A 25562-nucleotide genomic window follows, 5' to 3' on the forward strand; every position below is an offset into this window, starting at 1 on the left:
TATATTGATTTTCCTGATGGTATTATGGAGAGTTTTGCCTGGGGTTAACTGCGCTGTGTCCACGACCATATGCAGGACTTTCCACTCAGAAGTATTGGTGCCCCCGTCCAGGCCATGATGCAGTTGGTTAGCACACTGCATGTGAACATTAGAGTACTGGATCCCAGACAGGTCTTCCCAAATAGTGACTCCCAAGCAATTTAAATTTGCTCACTCTCTCCAACTCTGAATCCCCCAATGATCACTGGATCATACACCTCAGGATCAGCTCCCTGGCTTTGTTGACATTCAGTGAGAGGCTGTTATTAGTACAATATTTAGCCAAATTTTCAATCTCTTTCCTGTATGCTAACCCATAGGCCCACTAATATAGTATCGTCGGCAAATTTGCAGAGCCACACAATCTACAGCGAGTCGAGCAGGAGGCTAAGAAGCCAACCCTATGATCCTACAGTACTGATGTAGATTGTGAAAGAGATGTTCTTGGCAATCCTCACTGATTTTGGCTTGTGGTGAGGAAATCCAGGATCCAATTACCCAGTGATTGGCCCAGTTCTTAGAAATTGCTGATCAGTTTTTAGGGGGCTATGTTGTTGAAAGATGAAAGGTAGAGGCACTCCTCTACTTATAATAGGGTTCCGTCAGATAAACCCATCGTAAGTCCTCCATCAGCCAGCTCCCCACCATGACTACCAGCCCCCCCACATCTCCATCGGGCACACAAAACTCAAAACGGTCAACCAGTTTACCTATCTCGGCTGCACCATTTCATCAGATGCAAGGATCGACAATGAGATAGACAACAGACTCGCCAAGGCAAATAGTGCCTTTGGAAGACTACACAAAAGAGTCTGGAAAAACAACCAACTGAAAAACCTCACAAAGATAAGCGTATACAGAGCCGTTGTCATACCCACACTCTTGTTCGGCTCCGAATCATGGGTCCTCTACCGGCATCACCTACGGCTCCTAGAACGCTTCCACCAGCGTTGTCTCTGCTCCATCCTCGACATCCATTGGAGCGCTTTCATCCCTAATGTCGAAGTACTCGAGATGGCAGAGGTCGACAGCATCGAGTCCACGCTGCTGAAGATCCAGCTGCGCTGGATGGGTCACGTCTCCAGAATGGAGGACCATCGCCTTCCCAAGATCGTGTTATATGGCGAGCTCTCCACTGGCCACCGTGACAGAGGTGCACCAAAGAAAAGGTACAAGGACTGCCTAAAGAAATCTCTTGGTGCCTGCCACATTGACCACCGCCAGTGGGCTGATATCGCCTCAAACCGTGCATCTTGGCGCCTCACAGTTTGGCGGGCAGCAACCTCCTTTGAAGAAGACCGCAGAGCCCACCTCACTGACAAAAGGCAAAGGAGGAAAAACCCAACACCCAACCCCAACCAACCAATTTTCCCCTGCAGCCACTGCAAACGTGTCTGCCTGTCCCGCATCGGACTTGTCAGCCACAAACGAGCCTGTAGCTGACGTGGACTTTTACCCCCTCCATAAATCTTCGTCCGCGAAGCCAAGCCAAAGAGAGAAGTAAAGAAATTGTAAGGTTGGTGTAGCGGGTAGTACAAAGCCTTTGAAGCTCCAGCAATCGGGACTAGGGTTCGAATCACGTGCCGTCTGTAAGGAGTTTGTAGGTTATCCACATGTCTGTATGGGTTTCCTCCCACCATTCAAAACGTAGCAGGGTGTATGTTAATTGGATGTAAACTGGGCGGTATGGGCTCATGGTCTGAAATTGCCTGTCACTGTGATGTATTTCTAATTTTTTTTTTCATATCGCACCTATGGAACATAGCCGAGCCTCCCTTAAATGTGCTCAGATCACTTATCATAGTCTTCAGCTGGGCAAACTGGAATGGATCCATGTCGCTGCTCAGATTGGAGCTGATATGATTCAACACCAGCCACTCAAAACACTTAATCATTGTGGATGTGAGTGCTAATGGTCTTTAGCTATTTAAGTGGGTTACCACACCCTTCTTGGGTACTGGTCCGATTGAGGCCTGTTTGAAACTTGTGGGTGCTATTTCCTGTCAGAGGGAGATGTTGAAGATATCTATGAATACATTGGTAAGAAGTTCAGCACAGGTTTTCAGTACTTAGTCAGATACTCCGTCCAGACTGAATGCTTTCCTTGGATTCACCCTCCAGAAGGTAACCTGCACATCATCCCCGGATACTGACAGTAAAGGATCATCAGTGGACATGGGTGTGCACAGTGGTTCTTCCTGGTACTAGTGGTCAAATTGGGCTTAGAAGGAATTGAGTTCATCTGTGAGTAAAGCTTTGCTGTCTCCTACTGCAATGGATTTGTTTTCATGGAAGGATATGTTTTAGGCCCTGCCACAGCTGTCAGGTATCCTTCACCATGGAGATGGCTTTTCATAGTTCGTACCTACTCCTTGTTTTGGATCTCTGGACTTAAATGCTATTTTTCCCATCTTCATCAATACCTTGCCTGTATTCATATGTGAGTGGGAAAAAAGGTTGAGAACCATTGCTCTAGACCTTATTTTTATAGAATATTTTGCTTCAGAAAAACTGTCATTGGAGTTATGAAAATGTGCACATAACGAGTCAACGAGGTACAATTAACACAGTGATGTTCAAACTTTTTTCTTCCACTCACATCCCACCTTAGTAAGTAATCCCTTACTAATCACAGAGCACAAATGGCCTAGGGATTACTTACTAAGGTGGGATGTGAGTGGAAAGAAAAAGTTTGAACACCACTGTCAGAATACCTTACCTATTCAAGTCCCCATCTAAATGTCTCTTAAAACAGCAAATGTATTTGATTCTGCTACCACCTGTTGCAGCAATTTCTAGCCATCAACCACTCTGTACATAAAAAAAATCATTTCCCTTGTCACCCTGCCATTTACTGTGAAGGTCAAACCTTGACTTAACCTCCCAAAATGCATCACTTTCCCTTGACATGATTTAATTTCATCTGTCAACACTTCGCACAACTCCTGCTACAGCCTCAGACAACCTTCCTGTTCTCCACAGCACCACCAATTTTTCAAGCCATCTGCAAACTTACTAATTTCTCCTATATTTTCATCCAAATCATTCATATACATTACCGATACAGGAGCCTGGTACCGATCTCTGCGGTTTGCTACTTGCCACAGACTTCTGATCAGAAAATCAATCACCACCCAATTGAGAATCCTATTTGGTGGTTTGCCTTGATTCCTATGTGCCTTAATCTTCTGGGCCATCCCACCTGCGGGACCTTGTCAAATGCATTGCTAAACAATATCTACCAGCCTGCTTTCATCAATATTTTTTATTATTCAAAAATCTCAATTAAATTTGCAAAAAAAAAATCACAAAGCAGACCTTTCATTTAATTGCATGGGTGCATACAGAGATGGGTGGCCACCTGTCTATGTTCATAAGCCAATAAATTTGACATGCCTTTTATAATTAAAAAAAATTAAATTCTATTTACTACACGATAGAATCAGATTCTGGCCATTGAAACCTGTGCCACTCAATTACACCAAATGAGCTTACCACATACAGTTTGGAGGGTGGGAGGAAATAAAGGATGCACAATGAACCCACTCAGGTCATAGGGAGAACGTACAAACTCCTTAAAGACAATGGCAGATTCGAATACAGGTCACTGCCGGTGTAATAGCATCATGCTACCGTGCCGCCCTAAACAATGCATTGAAACAATGTAATTTTCTTTGTAAAAGCCACGTGAAGCGCAAGTATGTCAGCTGTTTTGGCACAGTGTTATTGGGTTTCCCTGTGAACTGGGTTTCCCTGTGTTATTGGGTTTCCCTGTGTTATTGGGTTTCCCTGTGAATTGCTGTTTCAGAACCTTTATTTTTAGTTTTAAGATTCTTTTTATTGTCGTAATAAAGCAGAAGATGTAACATTGCTCAAAACCTCCTTTAGTCTGCCATAAGGTAGGCAAAGTGTTGCCATTAGTATTGTCCAGTGTCCCTTAGAGTAAGATAAAGAGAAACAAGTTTCCCTTTAGAGTCAATGAGTGTCTGTGGATTCACCTCCAGTGCTCCCACAGCCTCTGCAGCCGCACAGGTCCCTGTTTTCTCTATTGGTAACCTGAGCTTTAGATCCAAACCTTCGGCACCCGAGGCCTTTTGGGAGCCATTTTTTCACTCAGCACCACTTAAAATCCTGCTTCCAATACCTTGTTCCTATGAGGCTGACTCCAGCGGCCCGCAGGCTTTGTGAGCCCTTCAGCCACTGACCCTCCCCCCCTCTCACTGATCCACTGCTGCGGTCACCGCCTGGTAGGGTCGTCTCCAATGCTCTTCCTTTTCACCGGGGCATTCTTCTCCTCTCTGGTGCCCTGCATCAGTTTGTTGCTCCCCCCACCCTTCAGAGTTGGCAAACTTGCGGATGTAGGGCGGTAAATAAAAACATAATTGACTCCTTAATGGGTTGTTTAACACTTGTACGAAGAGGTCGGCATTAAGACCCTGCGGAGCACAACTGTGTCTCTGCTCCCTGCTCTCCCCGTGTCTGCACCAACGGCTGTGCTGCTGTTATAGCAGTTCTGGCAGGGTCGCCATTATTCTTTTAGATTTCTGTTCTCCCCTATTAATGCACAGCTAGTTCTCACACCTGTCAACACATAGACCAGCAGGTGCAATTTTCACAAACAGCTGTTAAAGCAACACTCTCCCAGCTGGAGATGAGCTGAATACATGAATGGTGCAAATTTGAAACGGAGTGAGTGAATGTTCCTGGAGGATTTGGGGGTTATGAATGGAGTAAAATCTGAACAAATTGAAAATATCGTCCCTGCAAGAGTCATGATTTGTGAAAAACATGAAAACCTTCCTCATTAAAGACCAGGTACTCCAGGAAGGAAATTGCCATGTCTTCTTTCTTTGGCTTGGCTTCGCGGACGAAGATTTATGGAGGGGGTAAAAAGTCCACGTCAGCTGCAGGCTCGTTTGTGGCTGACCAGTCCGATGCGGGACAGGCAGACACGATTGCAGCGGTTGCAAGGGAAAATTGGTGGGTTGGGGTTGGGTGTTGGGTTTTTCCTCCTTTGCCTTTTGTCAGTGAGGTGGGCTCTGCGGTCTTCTTCAAAGGAGGCTGCTGCCCGCCAAACTGTGAGGCGCCAAGATGCACGGTTTGAGGCGTTATCAGCCCACTGGCGGTGGTCAATGTGGCAGGCACCAAGAGATTTCTTTAGGCAGTCCTTGTACCTTTTCTTTGGTGCACCTCTGTCACGGTGGCCAGTGGAGAGCTCGCCATATAATACGATCTTGGGAAGGCGATGGTCCTCCATTCTGGAGACGTGACCCATCCAGCGCAGCTGGATCTTCAGCAGCGTGGACTCGATGCTGTCGACCTCTGCCATCTCGAGTACCTCGACGTTAGGGGTGTGAGCGCTCCAATGGATGTTGAGGATGGAGCGGAGACAACGCTGGTGGAAGCGTTCTAGGAGCCGTAGGTGGTGCCGGTAGAGGACCCATGATTCGGAGCCGAACAGGAGTGTGGGTATGACAACGGCTCTGTATACGCTTATCTTTGTGAGGTTTTTCAGTTGGTTGTTTTTCCAGACTCTTTTGTGTAGTCTTCCAAAGGCGCTATTTGCCTTGGCGAGTCTGTTGTCTATCTCATTGTCGATCCTTGCATCTGATGAAATGGTGCAGCCGAGATAGGTAAACTGGTTGACCGTTTTGAGTTTTGTGTGCCCGATGGAGATGTGGGGGGGCTGGTAGTCATGGTGGGGAGCTGGCTGATGGAGGACCTCAGTTTTCTTCAGGCTGACTTCCAGGCCAAACATTTTGGCAGTTTCCGCAAAGCAGGACGTCAAGCGCTGAAGAGCTGGCTCTGAATGGGCAACTAAAGCGGCATCATCTGCAAAGAGTAGTTCACGGACAAGTTTCTCTTGTGTCTTGGTGTGAGCTTGCAGGCGCCTCAGATTGAAGAGACTGCCATCCGTGCGGTACCGGATGTAAACAGCGTCTTCATTGTTGGGGTCTTTCATGGCTTGGTTCAGCATCATGCTGAAGAAGATTGAAAAGAGGGTTGGTGCGAGAACACAGCCTTGCTTCACGCCATTGTTAATGGAGAAGGGTTCAGAGAGCTCATTGCTGTATCTGACCCGACCTTGTTGGTTTTCGTGCAGTTGGATAATCATGTTGAGGAACTTTGGGGGACATCTGATGCGCTCTAGTATTTGCCAAATGTAGATTTATTATAAAGGCTTGGATGCCTGCACTTTGGGGAAGATTGCAAAGTTAAGTCCTGTGCTCACCCTCCTTACTTGTACTGAGTTCTCCTGTCCTGGCGTGGTGATATAATAATTTTCAAGGATCCTCATTCAGACAATAATCTACTCAGCAGATGTCAGAATCTGAGAAAAGGGTGTTGCCAGGATAGCTTGTGCTATGACATAATGACAAGTACTTGACGTTTGACAAGAGAAAGACCCAGTTGTCCTTCCTTGCTCCTGCCTTTCTGATTAAGTCCTGCCAAAGTGTCAGTTTCCACCCTGGCTTTGCAGTCACCTCACCTGCGAGGATCACTCTCTGGGATTATGGAGAGGTTGTCATCCAAAGCTTCAGGGATTGGGCCATGTCCACTATTGCCTCTGTTTCTGAGTGAGCCAAGAGTCAGAGGAATTCACTAAATCAGGTATTCTCAATGGGTGAAGGGGGGCCATAAATTGGCCCATAGCACTACAATATGTAAGTCAGTAGGAGAGAAGTACAGGGAAAAAAAACAAGTAAATGACTTCTTCACAGGGAACGGGGCCCCGAAACTTTGAGCAGAGTCCTAAGGGGGTCAAATAGAAATAATACTAGTTCCATAAGATGAATCACTGCATCAGAGGACTAGTTATTTCTTAACGATGAAGTTCACTCTATGTTCAGCATTTTCTTCTGGTTTGCCTCTCTAGAAGGTGAACCCGTTGCCTTTTTTGGCCAGCTCCTGCCTGTTGTATCCTAATAATAACAACAAAGGATCTGAATTCTAAGCTATGATAGCACATAAGCTACAATGACCACTTAATTTTGTGACATTTGCTTTTTAAGTACAGTTATTTTTAGATCCGATTGCCTTTGTGGGTTAACCTTATTGCAAGATTCAGACTATAACCTCCTCCTGACCTATTAATGCAGGCAAGGGACATAAGATTTACAGTTCAAGATGAATTAAATCAGTCTGGCATTCTCAATTTACACTGAGTACCTCTCAGCCTGACTGGAAGCATTTAGAACAGTGCACTGTCTGCATTTTTAATGCATATCCCAGCTGGTAAAAGCAGACTTGTAATGACAGTAAAAGATGTGCCATCTTTGCAAGCTCAATTTAAATTTAACAGACCCATTTAATTATAACAAAAAATGTAAAATCTCTTAAAGATGGAACAACTATAATTAGATTCACACAGAATTAAGACAAAACAAAATATCCATCAACAGAAAATTGTCCCTGCATTATCTCTGGCTTGTAATATCACAATATTAGGTTTGGGTAAATTCAGTGATTACATGTTCAACAGAAGCATTTGGTTTTACCCGTATTATCTGCAGAACCATAAGCTCAATGAAACGAATCAGCTATGTAAGAAATGAAATCAATCTGTTTAAAAGCCTTTTGAAATACTATTGATTAATCAGGAAAAAAGGTTACACTAAAAGATTTCTAATGCAAAATAAATAGTTTAGTTCACTGTGTATTATGAGAGCCCCTAACCCAGTTTGAACTGGAAGTCCACTACATTGACTGATCATTCCCATTGACACCTTACATTACACCTGGAAACTTAATGGGTGCTTTCGATAAAAAATCAAAAGTGCATTGTACAGATGCCATTTACATCAACTTTTCTGGTTTCTGTTAAACTACCCTCCCCCAATCTTTGTCTCCCATCTCCTTTCCTCTAGTTCTGTCTCTCTTTCTATAACTTTTCTTCCCTTTTATCTGCCAAAATCAATTCTCGTCTTTCCTCTTATCATGTCCGTAACCTTTTGTTTGTTGGTCTGGACTCCTCCCCCTCCCATTCTTCCACCTTTCTCTCTCAGTCTTTGTTGAGTCACCCAACTCCTTTTTGCTTATACCTTGAAGAAGGGCTCAGTACCAAAACATCAGTGATATATCTCCCTTGGACGCTGTGAGGCCTGCTCAGTTTCTCCAGCATTATAACAATGTGGTACTCCTAGTATGGCAGATGACACCTGACACCTGACTCCTAGTCTGGTGTTCATCACCCTGATTTTCTTTACTTTGATGCTGTTTTGATGCTCTAATTACTTACTGAACTCTCCAGTTAAGTCAATATTTGGGCATTTTCTGAATAATTTTTGAAAATACACAACAGTGAATTACTTTTAATGTGCATTGGAATGTTTGTTGACTTGGAACTATATTAATTCTTACAGAGGTCTCTTGCATCTGACTTTAGTGTTGGAAGTATTGGGGAGCATGCTCTCCAAGAAATATCAACCCACTGGTACTGGAAGAAATGAAAAAATAAAGAGGCAAGCTATAGTGCGACATAGAAAGATTCAGTTAAAACAGTACAAAAGCTGCAGTAAAGTTGGGATTGTGAAATCAAGAGATAATCTTTTACAATTGAGAGAGCCATAGAACTATAAAGCATTACAGCACAGAAACAGGCCAGTTCAGTCCTTTTAGTCTGTTTTTCTGCCTAGTTCCACTGATCTGCCCTCCATACTTTTCTCATTCATGTACGTCCAAATTCTAAATGTTAAAATTCAGCCGACATTCGCAATTTCAACTGGCAGCTCATTCTACATTCTCACCACTCTGTGTGAAGAAGTTTCCCCTTATGTTCCCCTTGAACTTTTCTGCTTTCATCCTTAACTCATGTCTTCTGGTTTGTATCTCACCTACCTTCAGTGGGAAAAAAAAACCTACCTACCTTTATTCTGTCTACCCTCCTCATAATTGTAAAAACCTCTATCAAATCTCCCCTTATTCTTATACTCTTCAGGGACCTGTTTAACCTTTCCCTGTAACTCAGTTCTCGAAGTCTGAGCAACATCCTAGTAAATCTTCTCTGCACTTTTTCTATCTTGTTGATATCTTTCCTACAGTTAGGTGACCAAAACTGTACACAATATTCCAAATTTGACCTCACCAATATCTTATACAATTTTACCATAACATGACAGCTCCTATACTCAATACTTTAATTTATGAAGGCCAATATGCCTAAAGCTCTCTTTACAGCCCTATGCACCTGTGATGTCACTTTCAGGGAATTAATGTATCTGTTTTCCCAGATCCCTCTGTTCTACATCTCAGTGCCCTGTCATTTACCGCGTATGTCCTTTCTTGGTTTGTCCTTCCAAAATGCAACACCTCATACTCGTCTGCATTAACTGCCATCTGTCATTTTTCAGCCTATTTTTCCAGCTGGTCCAGATCCCTCTGCAAGTTGAGAAAAACTTCTTCACTGTCCATAATGCCTCCTATGTTAGTGTCACCTGCACCTTAGAGTCATGGGTCTGTTCAAAACTGTGCTTGAACCTGATGGTGGGTGTGAGTTTGAACTCAGGTGTCATCTGCCTGACATGAGGAGGTGTGAGAAAAGAGTGTGACTAAGCTGGGATGGGTCCTTTAATATGTCAGCTCCTTTCCAAAGGCAGCAGAAAGGACACATTTAGTCGATGGAGGGGAGGTTGGTTTATGTGATGGCCTGAGCTATGTTTGCCGCACTTCGCAGTTTCTTGTGGTCTTCGGCAGATCAGTTTTCATACCAAAGTGTGATGCAACCAGACAGGATACTTTCTCTGAAGCATCAATTAAACTTAGTAGTGGCCCTTTGAGACTATTGGACCAATATAGTTGGATCAGCATAGATTGTTAGTGACATTAAAGCTCTCCACAATCTGCACCTCATCCCATAGATACAGAGAGGGGTGTATTGTCCACCCAGCAAGCTCTTTCAGTTTGTTGACATTGAATTAGAGATTGCTATCCTGACTCCATGTCATTAGGCCCCCTCTTTCCTGGTACTCCATCTTATTTTTATTATTTGAGATCCAATCTACTGTGGAGGTATAATTAGCAAACTTTTAATTGGAGTAGGCATGCCAAATTAAATAAATCTCACCTGTCTGCACTGATCCCTCTATTCTCTGCCTAAGTGCTTCTTGAATGCAGTTGGTAATCTGCTTTCACCACCTCCCCTGACAGTGCATTCCAGGCATTACTACTCTATCGAAAACAAATTAAAACACCTGCCTCACTTATTTCCTTTGAACTTTCCCTCTCTGACATTAAAATCTATCCACTCTCGTATTTAATATTTCCACCCTTGGAACAGTCTCTGACTGTCTGGCTGTCCTTCAGTCTTTGACACTCCAGAACTGTGGGTGGCAAGGTTAGCATAGCAGTTAGTGCAATGTCCTTACAGTGCCAGCGATTGGGATTCAAATCTAGTGCTGTCATAAGGAATTTGCACATTCTCCCTGTTTCTGCATGGGATTCCTCTGAACACACCAGTTTCCTACCACTGTTCAAAATTAACTTGGATTGTAGGTTAATTGGGTGTATTTGAGTGACATGGGCTCATGGACCAATATCCGAGGACTAATAAGTCTGAATTCAGCACACACACACACACACACACACACACACACACACACACACACACACACACACACACACACACACACACACACACACACACACACACACACACACACACACACAGAGTGAGAAATGCAATATCCTCCAGGAACAAACACATGGATAACATTTGGAGTCATTTTTGAAACCACCTACATTTTTAGATTTTCAAATTGATGGTCAGAGTACATACATGACATTACATAAAAACTTGAGGCTCTTTTTTCCTGTGGGCAAGGCAGAATTACCACCAATTATTAGTGCATAAAAACTGTATTCAACGTACATATGTAAAAAATAAAGAAATATAAACAAAATGACTGAGAAAAAGGAAATCAATGAGTCCTCAAGTGAGTCCCTGATTGAGTTTGTCGTTGAGGAGTCTGATGGTGGAGGGGTAGCAGCTGTTCATGAACCTGGTAGTACAAGTCTTGTGGCACCTATACCTATTTTTTGAATGTAGCAACGAGAACAGAGCTTATGCTGGGAGATGTGGATCATTGATGATTACTTTTGCACTCTGACGAACGTGCTCCCTGTAGATGTTCTCAATGGCAGGAAGGGTTTTGCCTATGATGTCCTGGGCTGTGTCTACATTCAGGGGTATGAGTGTCTCCATACCAAACCATGATGCAGCCGCTTAGCACTCTTTCCACCACACTTCTGTAGAAATTTCATATGGTTTCCAATTTGTCTCCGAGTATTAATACGTATCAGAAACACAGAGGACCAGGCATGAAATCTTATGGAATGTCAGTGGTCACTGATCTTCAGCACAAAGACTCTCTTTTCTATGACCAAGTGCCTGGAAATGTATCCCTTTGTTGTACTGAGCAAACTATTTCATCAGACATTCTGTCTCCAAAATGTATTTTTTTGAGAATTTTTATAAACACTCACAATTCCAAATTCTTTTGGGCCATGGAGTTATGAAGAATGAAGGTTTAAATACACTATTATGACAGACATATGAATGATTTGGCATAGCAATAACAATTCTGTGAATCCTTAAAACTTATTTTTGAATTTCCCAGAGATTACATCACATCGTGACTACTGTTGCCCACATAGAGAATTCTCAATCACACAGTTGGAGACTCAAAAAGTAGCACTGAGAAAAGCACAGATTAGTCTTTGTAGGGCATGCACATTCATGTTTCATGAACAATTGCAAATGGATAAGGCTAGAATTTACAGCCAAAAAGAGAATGATCAAAAAGATTACTCACAAATACCATAGCATCGTGAGGTCATAAAGCCATGTAAAAAAGCAAAAATTCAAAAGTTGTCAGCCAAGGTATGTTTTGAAAAGAACAGATCCTTAAATGTTTTATTGTTGAATTACTTCAAAATGCAGGCAGTTCCAGTAATAAGTCATAATTTGGCTCTTATACTCTAACTTCTCTGTCTGAATCCAAAGTTTCCTTCACCTTATTTTACTTCTGTACATAATTTCCCACTGAATGAATGGTTAGTTGGCAGAATCACAAATGCCAATGAGGAAGCATGTAAGAGGGACATAGATCAGCTCATTGAGTGGGTGTCAACAACTTCGCATCCAACATCAGTAAAACCAAAGAAATGATTGTGGACTTCAGGAGGGAGTCAGGGGAACATGACCCAATCCTCATTGAGGGCTCAGTAGTGGAGAGAGTCAAGAACTTCAAATTCCTGTGTGTCAACATCTCCGAGGATCTGTCCTAGAGCCTCCACGTTGATGCAATCACAAAGAAGGCTCGCCAGCGGCTCTACTTCGTGAGGTGTCTGAACAGATTCGGTATGTCACCAAAGACTCTATAAACTTCTACAGTGTACTGTGGAGACCATATTGGCTGGTTGCATCACTGTCTGGTATGGAGGCGCCAAATCTCAGGGAAAGAAAAAAATTCCAGAGGACTGTTAAATCAGCTTGCGACATCACAGTCACCATTCTTCACTCCATCGAGGACTTCTACATGAGGCGGTGTCTTAAAAAAGCCGCATCTATCCTCAAAGATCCACACCACCCAGGCCATACCCTCTTCACTCTGCTACCATCAGGAAGGAGGTACAGGAGCCTAAAGACAAGCCCTCAGCAGCACAGGGACAGCTTTGTATCCACTGCCATCAGATTCCTGAATAATCAATGAACAAGACACTGCCTTACTTTCATGCACTATAATTTTTTATATATATTATTGTTGTAAGATGTTTTATAATATGAATGTTTGCACTAAGATCCTGCCACAAAAACACCAAATTTCATGACTTGTTCATGACAATAAATTCTGATTCTGATTCTAGAGTCTTGAACAGGTTTGGCCAATGTATTCGTTTCCATGACTCAATAACTCTATTCAGTTGCATCCTGAAGGAGAGATGTAATTGATATTTTGCCTGAATTAGGAAGAGTTACAGCTGAGTTAGTTAACTGAAACTTGGAAATACAATATATTGGTACCAAGAGGGAATCTGGAGGACAAATGTGCAGGAATAATTTACAGAGCTCTGAGGAAAGAGAGTGGAGATGAGCTCAGCAGGATGTTCATCTTGGAGTGGCCTAGACTTGATGGACCAAGCGGCCATCTTTTGTGATGCAATAATTCCATGTGTTTATGAAAGTTTTCGCAATATCATTGAATTTTGATTTTCAAATGAAGATGCTTTCTCAAGAAATTTCTTTCATTTGAAGAATTCATTCTTTATTTTGGCAGTGTTGTACATTGGCTACCGTTATTTATATTGGCACTGTTTCCTATTTAAAGCAGTTGTTTATGCCAGAGTTTAATTGCTTAATCTCAACTGCCAGCAATAACATTGGACTTCCACAGAACCAACTGACCAGTTAAATAATTGCCACAAAGATAAAATTCGGCAGGTCAATATACAGCATGTAACGTGAATGCTAAATGAGTAGCATTCGTCCATTTGGACTGTTTAAAACAAATTGTTGGAACATATAAAATCAAAAGGGAGTGATAATTGGTTGAACATTTCACATGATGCCTGTGGTATTTTCAAAGTTAATTGTTAGGGTTTATTTTATGCATAGCCAATATGATATACAGCGTTTATATGAAACAAGCAAATAACCAATTCCACCCCAACTCTTCAGTATCACGGTATTAAAAACACAGAAATACTGGATGAACTCAGCAGGTCTCGCAGCGGCCATGAGAAGTAAAAATATAGAACAGTCGTTATGGGCCTGAGCTCTTTAAGGCATGAGTAAAAAGCAAGCAGGTGCCTGAATTAAAAGGGTGGGGAGGGAAGAATGGGCAGGAAGAGGAGTACAGACCAATAGACACAAGGTGTTAATTGTAGATGGAGGGGACACAGGAGCAAGGAAAGGTGAGAATAAACTGGCAGAGGAGGGATTGTTTTGGGCTCTGTGGAAGCAGAGCTGGGGAAAGAGGCAGAGGGAAAAAGGGAAAGAGAGAGTGAGAAGGGAGAGGGAGGGGAAGGAGATGGTGAGAGGGAGGGGAATGGTGGGGGGGTCAGGGAAGAGGGAGCAGGGAGAGAGAGAGAGAGAGGAAAGGAGGAATAGTGGGAAAATGGGAGTGGGGGTGCCAACAGAAACTGGAGGATGGCTGCATAAGTGCACTGCTCTATTCCTTGAATGTGTAACCAAGCTCAACTCCAATGCAATCAAATAATTCGCTGACAAACCACTACTGTTGACTGAACAATCGGTAATGATGAAACCGATTAAAAGGTGGAGATGAAGAATCTTATTGATTGGTACCGTAACAACAATCTTGGTCTCAACATCAGCAAGTCCAAGAAAGCAATACTGGATTTTAAGGAAGGAGGCTTATGGACCACACAACTGACTTCATTGGTGGGAAGACGCTGGAGAAGGAGAATAGCTTAAAGTTCCAGTTCAGAATTAGAATTTATTGTCACAAACAAGTAACAAAATTTAGTGTTTTGTGGCAACATCACAGTGCCAACATTTTAATTATGAACCATCTAACAGTACTGATATCTTAAAAAAAATTAAAATAATAGTGCACAAAAGGTAAGGCAATGTTTTAGGTTCATTGATCATTCAGGAATCTGATGGCAGCGGGAAAGAAGCTGTTCCTGTGCCGCTGAGTGCTCGTCTTTAGGATCCTGTACCTCCTTCATGATGGTCGCAAAGCAAAGAAGGCATGGCCTGGCTGGTGAGGGTATTTGAAGATAGAAGCTACTTTTTAAGACACTGCTTCATGTAGATGTCCTTGATGGAGTGAATTCTGGTGCCTGTTATGTCTCAGGCCGAGTTAACAACCCTCTGGAGTTTATTCTGGTCCTGAGATTTGGCACCTCCATGCCAGACAAGTGATGCAAACAGCCAGAATGTTCTTAGCTGTACACCTGTAGAAGTTTTCAAGGGTCTTTGGTAATATATTGAATCTCCTCAGACACCTCACAAAGTCCAGCTGCTGGCAAGCCTTCTTCATGATTGCATCAGCATGGAGGCTCCAGGAAAAATCCTGGGGGATGATGAAACTGAAGAATTTGATGAGGACTGGGTCATGTTCCCCTGATTCCCTCCGGAAGCCCACAATCATCTTACATCGCTCATTTATTGGAGGACGTCACCTGTGGTCAGCACATTGAGGCAAGAAGAAGGCTCACCCAACACTTAAACTTTCTGAGGAGTCTGCAATGACTTGCACATCATCCAGAACAGCGCATAGTACTCCAAGTGAGGTCTCACCAATACCTTGTACATCTGTATTATGATGTCCCAACTTTTGTACTCAGTACCTCTCCAATGAAGGCAAATATGGGGTGGCATGGTTAGCAGAGCGGTTAACACAACGCTGTTACAGCAACCAGGGTTTGGTTCTTCCCTGTGACTGCATGGGTTTCCTCCGGGTGCTCCGTTTTCCTTCCACCCTTCAAAATGTACAGGGGTTGCAAGTCACTCAGGTATAATTGCATGGCACAGGCAAAAGGGCCTGTTACTGTGTTGGATGTCTAAATATTAAAATATAATTAACATTTAAATAAATAAAAAAATCCTTCCTCATCACTGTGTCCACCTGAACAGTCTCTTTCAGGGAACAATGCACTTGTACATCTACGTCTCCCTCTGCTACAACACGCTCCAGGGCACTATCATTTCAATTTAAAATTTTTAGGATTTAGATATCCATTTCGGCCCTCGAGCCTGTGCCTAATTTCTTGTGATTGATCTATACCCCCGGTATGCTTTTGAAGGGTGGGAGGAAACTGGAGCCCCTGGGAAACACCTACACAGAACGCACAAACAAACTCCTTACAGACAGCACAGAATTCAAATCCCGGACCTGATCACTGGCTCTGGAAAGGCATTGCACTAACCGCTACGCCAACCGTGCCGATTTACTGTGTAAATCCTGTCCATAATTAACTAAACAAAATACCGCACATCAGACTAGTCAGAATTCTGTTATTCTCTTCTGGGCCCATCCTCTCAACTGATCCATTCATGACTTTAAGTAATAATCCTACATTTAATGTGTATCAGTCCGTAACAAAAATAACAGCTGATCACAATGAGTCCCATGCCTGTTCCAGGAGAAATTTAAATTAGATGTTAGAAATATAGGTAAGGAAATGTCACCCAGACAGTGGGGGCAGTCCAAGTCATAAATAATACCAAAAATGGTGAACAAATAAAATTGTAGTCCCGTTCCCCATGCCAACAGCACTTTCGCTTTCATGCATAATTTTTTTTTAGGAGTAGCTTCCACCAGATCCTGCTCAAGAAAATAAATTCAAACTTTACTCAGACAGCAACCCCATGCCTGGATCCAAGGTGGAGAGGGCATTGGGTGCATCAATAGCTGCAGCCCAGCTTATTCACGACGTGTTCCCTCCTTCCTGAACTCGACTTATTTTCCTCTCACACCTGCAGTTACATTTTGACAGAAGTGCCCTAACTCCCACTTCCTGTTGATGGGGTCATTCTTCCTTCATCCGGGCAGATGTTTTCTGGATGATTTTTTTTCCCTCCCAGTCTTTCCCTCTCACCAAATGGAGAACCGGATGAAAACACATTAAAATAAAACATGACACAATTTGGTTTCCGTGTTTGCTTATGAGATGAGGATTTCTGCCCCACAGCTAATGGTGTACAGCTGTGCAATTGAATCATATCAAAACTTTAAGTGGAATATGTAAGATTAAGGTCTGCATTTCAGATCCATGCTAGTGGTTAAAATTCATTCCACTTTCTGAAATCAAACAGCCCTTGCCCACATCTATAAATCCTTGACCATTTCCACAATTGCAAAATTGCAGAACTTCAAGCTGAGAATTATCTCAGTTTTCACGTTCGAGTGTCACCAACAGGAAACAACTTACCAAAGTTTCCATTGAGATTGTCCGTGAGAATTATTATCAAAGGTTTGAAATGGTAATTCCGTGTGTTACATATTGGATCTCCAGCAGAGATTCGCAAAATATATCCAGGAAAGGTTTATAATATAATTCTCTATTAATCGGGCACACAAAACTCAAAACGGTCAACCAGTTTACCTATCTCGGCTGCACCATTTCATCAGATGCAAGGATCGACAATGAGATAGACAACAGACTCGCCAAGGCAAATAGCGCCTTTGGAAGACTACACAAAAGAGTCTGGAAAAACAACCAACTGAAAAACCTCACAAAGATAAGCGTATACAGAGCCGTTGTCATACCCACACTCCTGTTCGGCTCCGAATCATGGGTCCTCTACCGGCACCACCTATGGCTCCTAGAACGCTTCCACCAGCGTTGTCTCCGCTCCATCCTCAACATCCATTGGAGCACTTACACCCTTAACGTCGAAGTACTCGAGATGGCAGAGGTCGACAGCATCGAGTCCACGCTGCTGAAGATCCAGCTGAGCTGGATGGGTCACGTCTCCAGAATGGAGGACCATCGCCTTCCCAAGATCGTGTTATATGGCGAGCTCTTTACTGGCCACCGTGACAGAGATGCACCAAAGAAAAAGTACAAGGACTGCCTAAAGAAATCTCTTGGTGCCTGCCACATTGACCACCGCCAGTGGGCTGATAACACCTCAAACCGTGCATCTTGGCGCCTCACAGTTTGGCGGGCAGCAACCTCCTTTGAAGAAGACCGCAGAGCCCACCTCACTGACAAAAGGCAAAGGAGGAAAAACCCAACACCCAACCCCAACCAACCAATTTTCCCTTGCAACCGCTGCAATCGTGTCTGCCTGTCCCGCATCGGACTTGTCAGCCACAAACGAGCCTGCAGCTGACGTGGACTTTTTACCCCCTCCATAAATCTTCGTCCGCGAAGCCAAGCCAAAGAAAGAAAAAAGAATATGCTTTATAATCAGAATGATTAAATTCTTATCACTGGAAATCAAACCTGGCAATTAATAAAAAAAGATATTATGAGTTCTTCAACCATCAAGTTTCGGTATGTCACCAAAGACACAAATTTCTATAGGAGTATCGTGGAGAGGATTCAAACTGGTTGGATAACTGTCTGGTATGGAGGTGTCAATGTGCAGGGAAGAAAAAAAAATCCAAAGAGTTGTTAACCCCGCAGGCACCATCATGGGCATCAGTCTTCTGTCCATCAATGACATGTACAAGAGGCAGTGTCTTAAGAAAGCAGCCTCTATCCTCAAGGACACTTGTCTCCCAGGCCATGCCCTCTTCACACTGCTTCCATTAGGAAAGAGGTATAGGAGTCTGTACACCAGGCTGCTGCTCATTGACTTCAGCTTGGCACTTAAGACAATCATTCACAAGAGGATGGTGGAGAAACTGTTCTCACTGGGACTCAACACCCCTCTCTGCAACTGAATCTTGGACCTCCTAATGGAAGGACCACAGTCTTCCCAGGTTGGTAGCAGAACATTGAGCATTGTCCTGCTGAGCACTGGCGCACCTCAGGGCTGTGTGTTCAGCCCACTGTTGCTTAAGCTACTGACCCACGATTGTATCACCAGATCCAGCTCCAAGTTCGCAGGTGACACAACAGTCATCGGCCTCATCAGCATCAATGATGAGTCACACTACAGAGAAGTGGTTGAAAATTTTGTGAAATGGTGCAAGAGTAACAACTTGAGCTTCAACATGGACAAGACAAAGGAGATGATCATGGACTTCAGGAGGACTAAGAATGACTACCTTCCATGACACATCAACTACTCTGTAGTTGAGAGGGTGGAGAGTGCCAAGTTCCTTGGAGTTCACTTAATTAGTGATCTATCGTGAACACTCAACACTTCCTCACTTGTCAGGAAGGTGCAACAGCGACTGCACTTCCTGAGAAGACTAAAGCGGGCAAGGCTACTAGCCACCATTATGTCAACCTTCTATAGGAGTTCTATCGAGAGCATCCTGGCTAGTTCCACCATAGTGTGGGTTGGTTGCTGTAGAGAAATGGATCAGAAGTCAATCTGTAGGACCATAAGAGAGGCAGAGAGGATCACGGGATTCTCCTTCCCCCTATCAATGTGATCTACAGGAACCAATGTCTGAAGAGGACATTGAGGACCCCTTCGACCCTGCGCACAGCATCTTTCAGCTGCTTCCATCGGAGAAAAGATACAGGAGTATCGGAGGCAGCATCACCAGGCTGAGGAACGGCTTCTTCTCACCGGCGGAGGGAATGCTGAATGACCAGAGGGACTGCTCACACTAACCATCTGAGACTCATATATACAAAACAATATTTATTTATATTGTTGAAGTACTTGTCCTGCATATCGATTGCTTGCTTGTAGGTGTATAGTTTTTTATTGAAGACCATAGAACGCTGTTTCATCGGGTTGTATTTGTACAAACAGATGACAATAAACTTGCCTTGATTTGACTTGAAGACAAGCACTTAACAGCACAAGGACAGCTTCTTCTCTTTGCCATCAGATTCCTGAGCGGTCAGTGAACCACAGACACTACCTCATTTTCTCTTTTATTTGCGCTATTTGTTTATTTTGAAATGCAATTTTATATATTTGCACTGTATTGCAGCTGGAAAGCAATGGATTTTGTGACATGCTCGTGACAATAAATTCTGATTCTAATCTGTGAAGGTACAAACCGGGGGCAAGTCCTAGCACGTGCGATAAATATCAAGTCTTATTTTGCAAACAATTATTTTGGTGTGTGATGTAATTCTCAATACAGGATTTCCAAACATGGTTATACACTACCGGTGATTCGATTCTAACGTGGCCATCCTTTTGTGGAATGCGTTTCTGTAACTTGACAGTGGTGCGTTCCAAAATATTACTTCCCTTCCTGGCAGAGACGTCGTTAGCAATGTCAACAAGCAGCTTAACCTGAATAAAATATGAGGCATGGGAGGAAGGCATTGGAGAATGCTCAAAAAAGCCAATAATTGAATAATTGACAATTGAAGAACTTCAGATGTTTGAATAGAAATGCTGGAAAGAGAAATAAAGTTAAAATTTCAAGTCAAGCCTCTTCATCAGAAACGATTGAACTTTTCAAAGCAGTATATAAGTTCATTGATACAATTAGGAGGGTTTACATTTAAAACAAAAATGTAGACATACTGCATTTATGCACACGAGTCCATGCCGCCCAATTTACACCCAATTAACCTACACCCCGGGTATGTTTCGGAATAGTCGGAGGAAACCAAAGCCCCTGGGGAAAACTCACGTAGACCTGGGAAGAACCTACCAACTCCTTACAGGCAACGTGGGATTCGAACCCAGTTCACAACTGTGCCAGTTGCCAATAACAAAAAAATTAATGGTGTTGCTGATAGTGAGAATGGCGTGTTGATGATTGGTAAAAAGGGCAGAGCAGTGGCAAATGAAATTTAATTTTGGTAAGTGTATTAATGTAATAGGGGAACTAAAATACTAGATCATATATAATGAATGGTACTTCCCAACACAGCATTAAAAGTAAGAGAGATTTAAATTAATAATAATTTAGAGATACAACATGGTAACAGGCCCTTCAAGCCCATTAAGTCCATGCCGTCCAAATACACCAATTGCATTCCCATACATTTTTGGAGGATGGGAGGAAATTCGTTCACATGGAGGAAACCTACACAGAGACAGGGAGAATGTACAAACTTCTTACAGACAGGTGGACAAGTTTGCAAATTCCTAAAGCACAGGTATATGGGGAGGTGTACAAGGCATATTTGAATCTTGCCCACCTTAGCGAGGGCTCAGACTATATGTGTTCATAGCACATTATAGAATGTTGGTTTGACCCATATGAGATATAAATATTTGGAGGGGCATAGATAAGGTTGATAATACAATTTTGTTATTCGTGACAATGGTGTCAAAACCAGAGGATCTTGGTTTAAAGTAAAGTGTATGAAGTTTAAGTGTGATGTGAGAAAGAAAGCTCAGAATTTTGCAGAGGTTTGGTATGTCATCGGAAACCCTGGCAAATTTTAGCAGATGTGTGGTGGAAAGTGTGCTGACTGGCTGCATCATGGTCTTGTTTGGAGACACCAATATACCCCTGAGTGAAAATCCCTGCAAAAGGTAGTGGACACAGCCCAGGACATCACATGCAAAGCCCTCTCCACTTTCGAGAACATCGACAGGGAGAGCGCCAGCAATCATTAGGATCCACATCTCCCAGCACACACTCTGTTCTCGCTGCTACTATCAGGAATGGTAGTAGGTGCCATAAGACTCACACCACCAGGTTCAGAAACAGTTGCTACCCCTCCACCATAAGACTTTTCAACAGGGACTTATTTAGGGACTCTTACTTTTGCACTTGATTGTTTTTTTTTCTCTTTGTATTTCATTTCTTTATTTGTTTATGTGTATGTTGAGTACAATTTTTTTTTCCACTACCATTAAGTAGTAATTCTGCCTCACCTGCAGGAAAAAAAGAATCTCAGGGTTGTATGTGATGCCACATATGTACTCTTGACAATAAATCTGAAATCTTGAACAATGCATCTCCAATTATCCGAAATTGGATTCTCCAAAATCCTCATTCATCCAAAGTTTTTGTAGTTAAACTGACCGTGGACATTGGTGACGGTAGCAGTGGACTTCGGGCTCCCTCTGCCAGCAGCAACAGACCTCGGGCTCCTGGTGGTGGCAGCAGTGGAACTCGGGCTCCTGGCGGCTATGGGGACCTCAAGCTCCTGGGCAGGAATGGGACCCTCAAGCACCTGGCACGAGCTGGGCCTCGCTGGGGAGGTATCGGTGATCGGCAGTGGCCAGCATTTTTTTTTGGTGAGAATTAAACATTATTTTATTGTTTAAAAAGCCTTCCTTGTTTGCTTGTTGTTGTATAAACACTGTTACAAGTGATTTGCTTTTGCTACTGGGCTGTTTTAAAAAAAAAGACCAGTTATCCAATAAACAAGTTTATCCGAAATGGGCCTGGACCCGACCATTTCAGATAATCGGAGGTACACTGTAATTAGCATTGAATGACTACAGAGTTGGGGGCTGTGGGGTGTGGGGGGGGGGGGTGTTGAGGCTCTAAACCTTTCCAAACAAGTGCTTGAAATGCGAAGGTATGGAAGGCTTTGGACAATGTGCTGATAAATGGGTTTCATTTAGTTGGGTACAATGTTTGGCATGGATGTATTGGGCTGCTGGATTCGCTTTTATGTGATTCAATGCCACTGCTATTTTTTTCATTCATGTATAGATGTGTATAAGTTATGATTAGCTGCTACAATAAAAATAATGTTTGCATCACATAAATATGATGCAAAGTCTTTGTTTCAATTGCACAGTTTCAAGAGTGATAAGGCATACATTACATTTGTTTGAACTTTCATTACATTTCACATAATGGCTGAGGAAATGTTTCATAAAGTGACGTTTAACAGGAATTCAAAAGCTTGGTAATAATTGACTGGAACACATAAGGTGATCCAGAAATCATTTCTGTGAACGAGTCATGCTGTAATTATTCACTCTTGCTCGTGGTGTGCTCTGATTACACTTCAGTATCACAGTTACATAGACTTGACATTGTGAATGTGGACCTGTGAATTAATAATGTAACACAAAGTAAAATGTTTGACTACAGTACTTCAGCCAATGCATTGATGTAAGATGATGTTTATGACTCAAACAAAGCAGACAATTGCATTGCAAAAATTTAACAACACCACTAAGTTAGGAAATAGAAACTAGAGCAACTTCTTCCCACCCCCCCTCCCCACCCCCACCTTATAAATGACCAGTTATTTCTCTGGGAAAATACAGTGAATAGAAGATCTTTACCTCTAAATTCTCAGTCACTAACAGCAAGACGGTTACCATATGTAATTAGTAATGAAACAATACCTTAAAAATATTTTAAATGATGAATTAATGATTGAATTTGCAATTGAACATGTTGATAAAAATGACACTTTGGCTAAGTTCAAGTGTAGTATCTATTCTTATCAGTTTAATATCTGATACATCCCTTATCTAGGGACCATATATTAAATTGATTTTTGGATCAGGGAGAAGGAATAGGGGCTTGCTCCATCCACTCCACGCATCGACCTAGTATTGCAGTGTCTCTGGGAAAGGTGCAAAAAAAAAGATGCATTTTTCAAAATGTTATACTTGATACTCGAGGAGTAAATAAGACAAATTTTTCCAAGTTTATTTTTGTGTCCACGATTGATAAATTTAGATGTCAGCCAACATTAATGCAACTCCTTAAGCAAACACCAGGAGCTATGTTAGAGAAATTCATTTCACAGAAGACATTGAATTTGAAGTTTGGTTCAGGAATGGATGGTAATATTCAATTGTATTATGATCTGTCTTTGTTGTGCAGATTACTGAGAGTAGAGCACAGTCTGATCAAAGCAATGGCAAATTCAAACAGATTTCCCCCAGAAAAAATAGAGGAGAAAGAAAAGTGCACCCTTCCCAAGCTCCAAATTACATTTACCGGTAGTACTTTGAAGTCTGCAGGCTACATTGGCAAGGCTTCCTGTATTTACTATTGGCATATTTTTAGCATGTAGAACTGAAGTGCTATTCTTCAGGTTTAGACATGAATTATCTCAGGAAATAGTCATCATTTTGTTTTTTTTAATTGAGATCAGATGGGAAGTCAACTGTAAATTTATACCATTTCAAAAAGGGAGGATTTTTTCATGAAGCAGTATGGTAATGATTGATATTAAAGCAAATGTATAGAACTATTTTGAATTAGATTAATCTGCCTTTTCTTGGCCATTCCTGAAAAAGATACAAGAGGAGTGTAGATAAAGGCAAAAGAGGAAAAACCCAACACCCAACCCCAACCAACCAATTTTCCCCTGCAGCCGCTGCAACCGTGTCTGCCTGTCCCGCATCGGACTTGTCAGCCACAAACGAGCCTGCAGCAGACGTGGACTTTTACCCCCTCCATAAATCTTCGTCCGCGAAGCCAAGCCAAAGAAAAAAAACCTCTTGGAGTATTGTGCGCAGATTTGGCTGGCTGCTTTCTTCCCTCTGCCTCTGGAAGGGAGCCAACATATTAGAGGACCCCTACCACCTTGGACACACTCTATTCTCTTGCCTCGCATCAGGCAGAAGATGCATGAGTTTGAAGACATCACCTCCAATTTCAAGGAGAGTATCTGTCCCACTGTGACACCTGCTCTACACTTTGGTTGCCTGAGATTCTTTTTTTTTCCTGCAGCAGTTTGGAATAGCCAATTAACATATAAGCTTCCATGCCTTTGAGGTATAGGAAGAAACCAGAGCATTTGGGAGAGCATGCAAACTCCACACACAGAGCAGCAGAGGTCAGGATCGAACCTGCATCAATTTAACTATGAGACCACAGCTGTGTCACTCTGCTGGACTCCTGCTGCTAATTTATGCTATCATTATGCAGGTAGTGGTAATAAAAGTCCTCCTCCAAATAGATTCAATTGAAGCATAAATCTGATCAAATTCTTGAACTTTATTTTTTCTCACACGGGCTTTTCCATCTCTTCATATCCGTGATCCAGCCAAATGAATAAATGTAGAAATCACTGCTACTTCCATTGTCTATGTGAAGGTCCTAGCCAACAGGTCAATAATATTACCAGTACTTTTCTTTTAACAGGTTGAACAATTAAACAATATTAATTTTAAGGCTACGGATGAATCAGAGTATAAAATCTTTATGGTGGAATGCTAACTAATATTGATTTCAAAATCCCGGTGATTTGATTCATTGTCTGCCATTCGTTGAAATGATAAAACTGGTACAGAAAAGGCAGATTTATTAAATTATCACCAATGAGATACCATTGTGATCCAGTTGGTGATGGCCTCTCTGTTCACAAGGCACACATTGTTGGATAATGCAGGAGGTTGTTGGAGGAGCTGTTTTTCATTTGTTTTGAGTGAAACATGTGAATCGCTTTGCTGAGTCTACTCTCAGTATACTCTAAATACCTTAACAAAATCCTGTTGCTCAAAGTTGATTGCACTATTTTCTTGGTGTTCTGCCCAACAATCATCCAAAAATAGTTTACTTGTAATTTATCTCTGTGTTACGTGAGCCATTTGCCTGACAGACTGACCTGAGGAATACTGTCCCCTCCCTCCTTCATCCACCTATCATCTCCTGCCTTTGCCACCCCCCACCCCCCAGTCTTTTATTTAGATGGCATTTTCTCAAACTCTGATGAAGGGCTCAAGCCCGAAACGTCAGTTACGTATCTTTACTTTTGCTACATAAAGGACATTGTTTGAGCTGCTGAGTTTCTCCAGCATTTTGTGATTTTTTTTTTTAACTTCAACCACGGTGTCTACAGAATTTTGTGATTTACTCTTGAGGAATGCTATTAATTGATTGATCAAGTGTGAAATATTATCTGCAGGGTCTTGTAAAGAATCCTGTCAATATCCTATAACTTATCCTTCAGGAAGCATTCTAAATGTTAAACATAATCTACGTATTTCATTTGTTTCAATGCAATTTCCAGCTATTTTAAACTGTGTATTTATCGTGGTTTTTATCCTGCTTTATTTTATTCCAAACCCATGTAAGTATTCA

General features: G+C 42.4%; 1 non-coding gene across 1 annotated transcript; it reads left to right on the plus strand.

The window, feature by feature from the left end:
• Positions 1 to 22927: 22927 nt before the first annotated feature.
• Positions 22928 to 23111, plus strand: LOC138765564 (U2 spliceosomal RNA). The gene has a single exon (XR_011358565.1). It is a non-coding gene; the product is annotated as a U2 spliceosomal RNA (small nuclear RNA).
• The last annotated feature ends 2451 nt before the right edge of the window (positions 23112 to 25562 follow it).

This window comes from Narcine bancroftii, chromosome 5 (assembly GCF_036971445.1).
Source record: "Narcine bancroftii isolate sNarBan1 chromosome 5, sNarBan1.hap1, whole genome shotgun sequence".
Lineage (NCBI taxonomy): Eukaryota > Metazoa > Chordata > Chondrichthyes > Torpediniformes > Narcinidae > Narcine > Narcine bancroftii.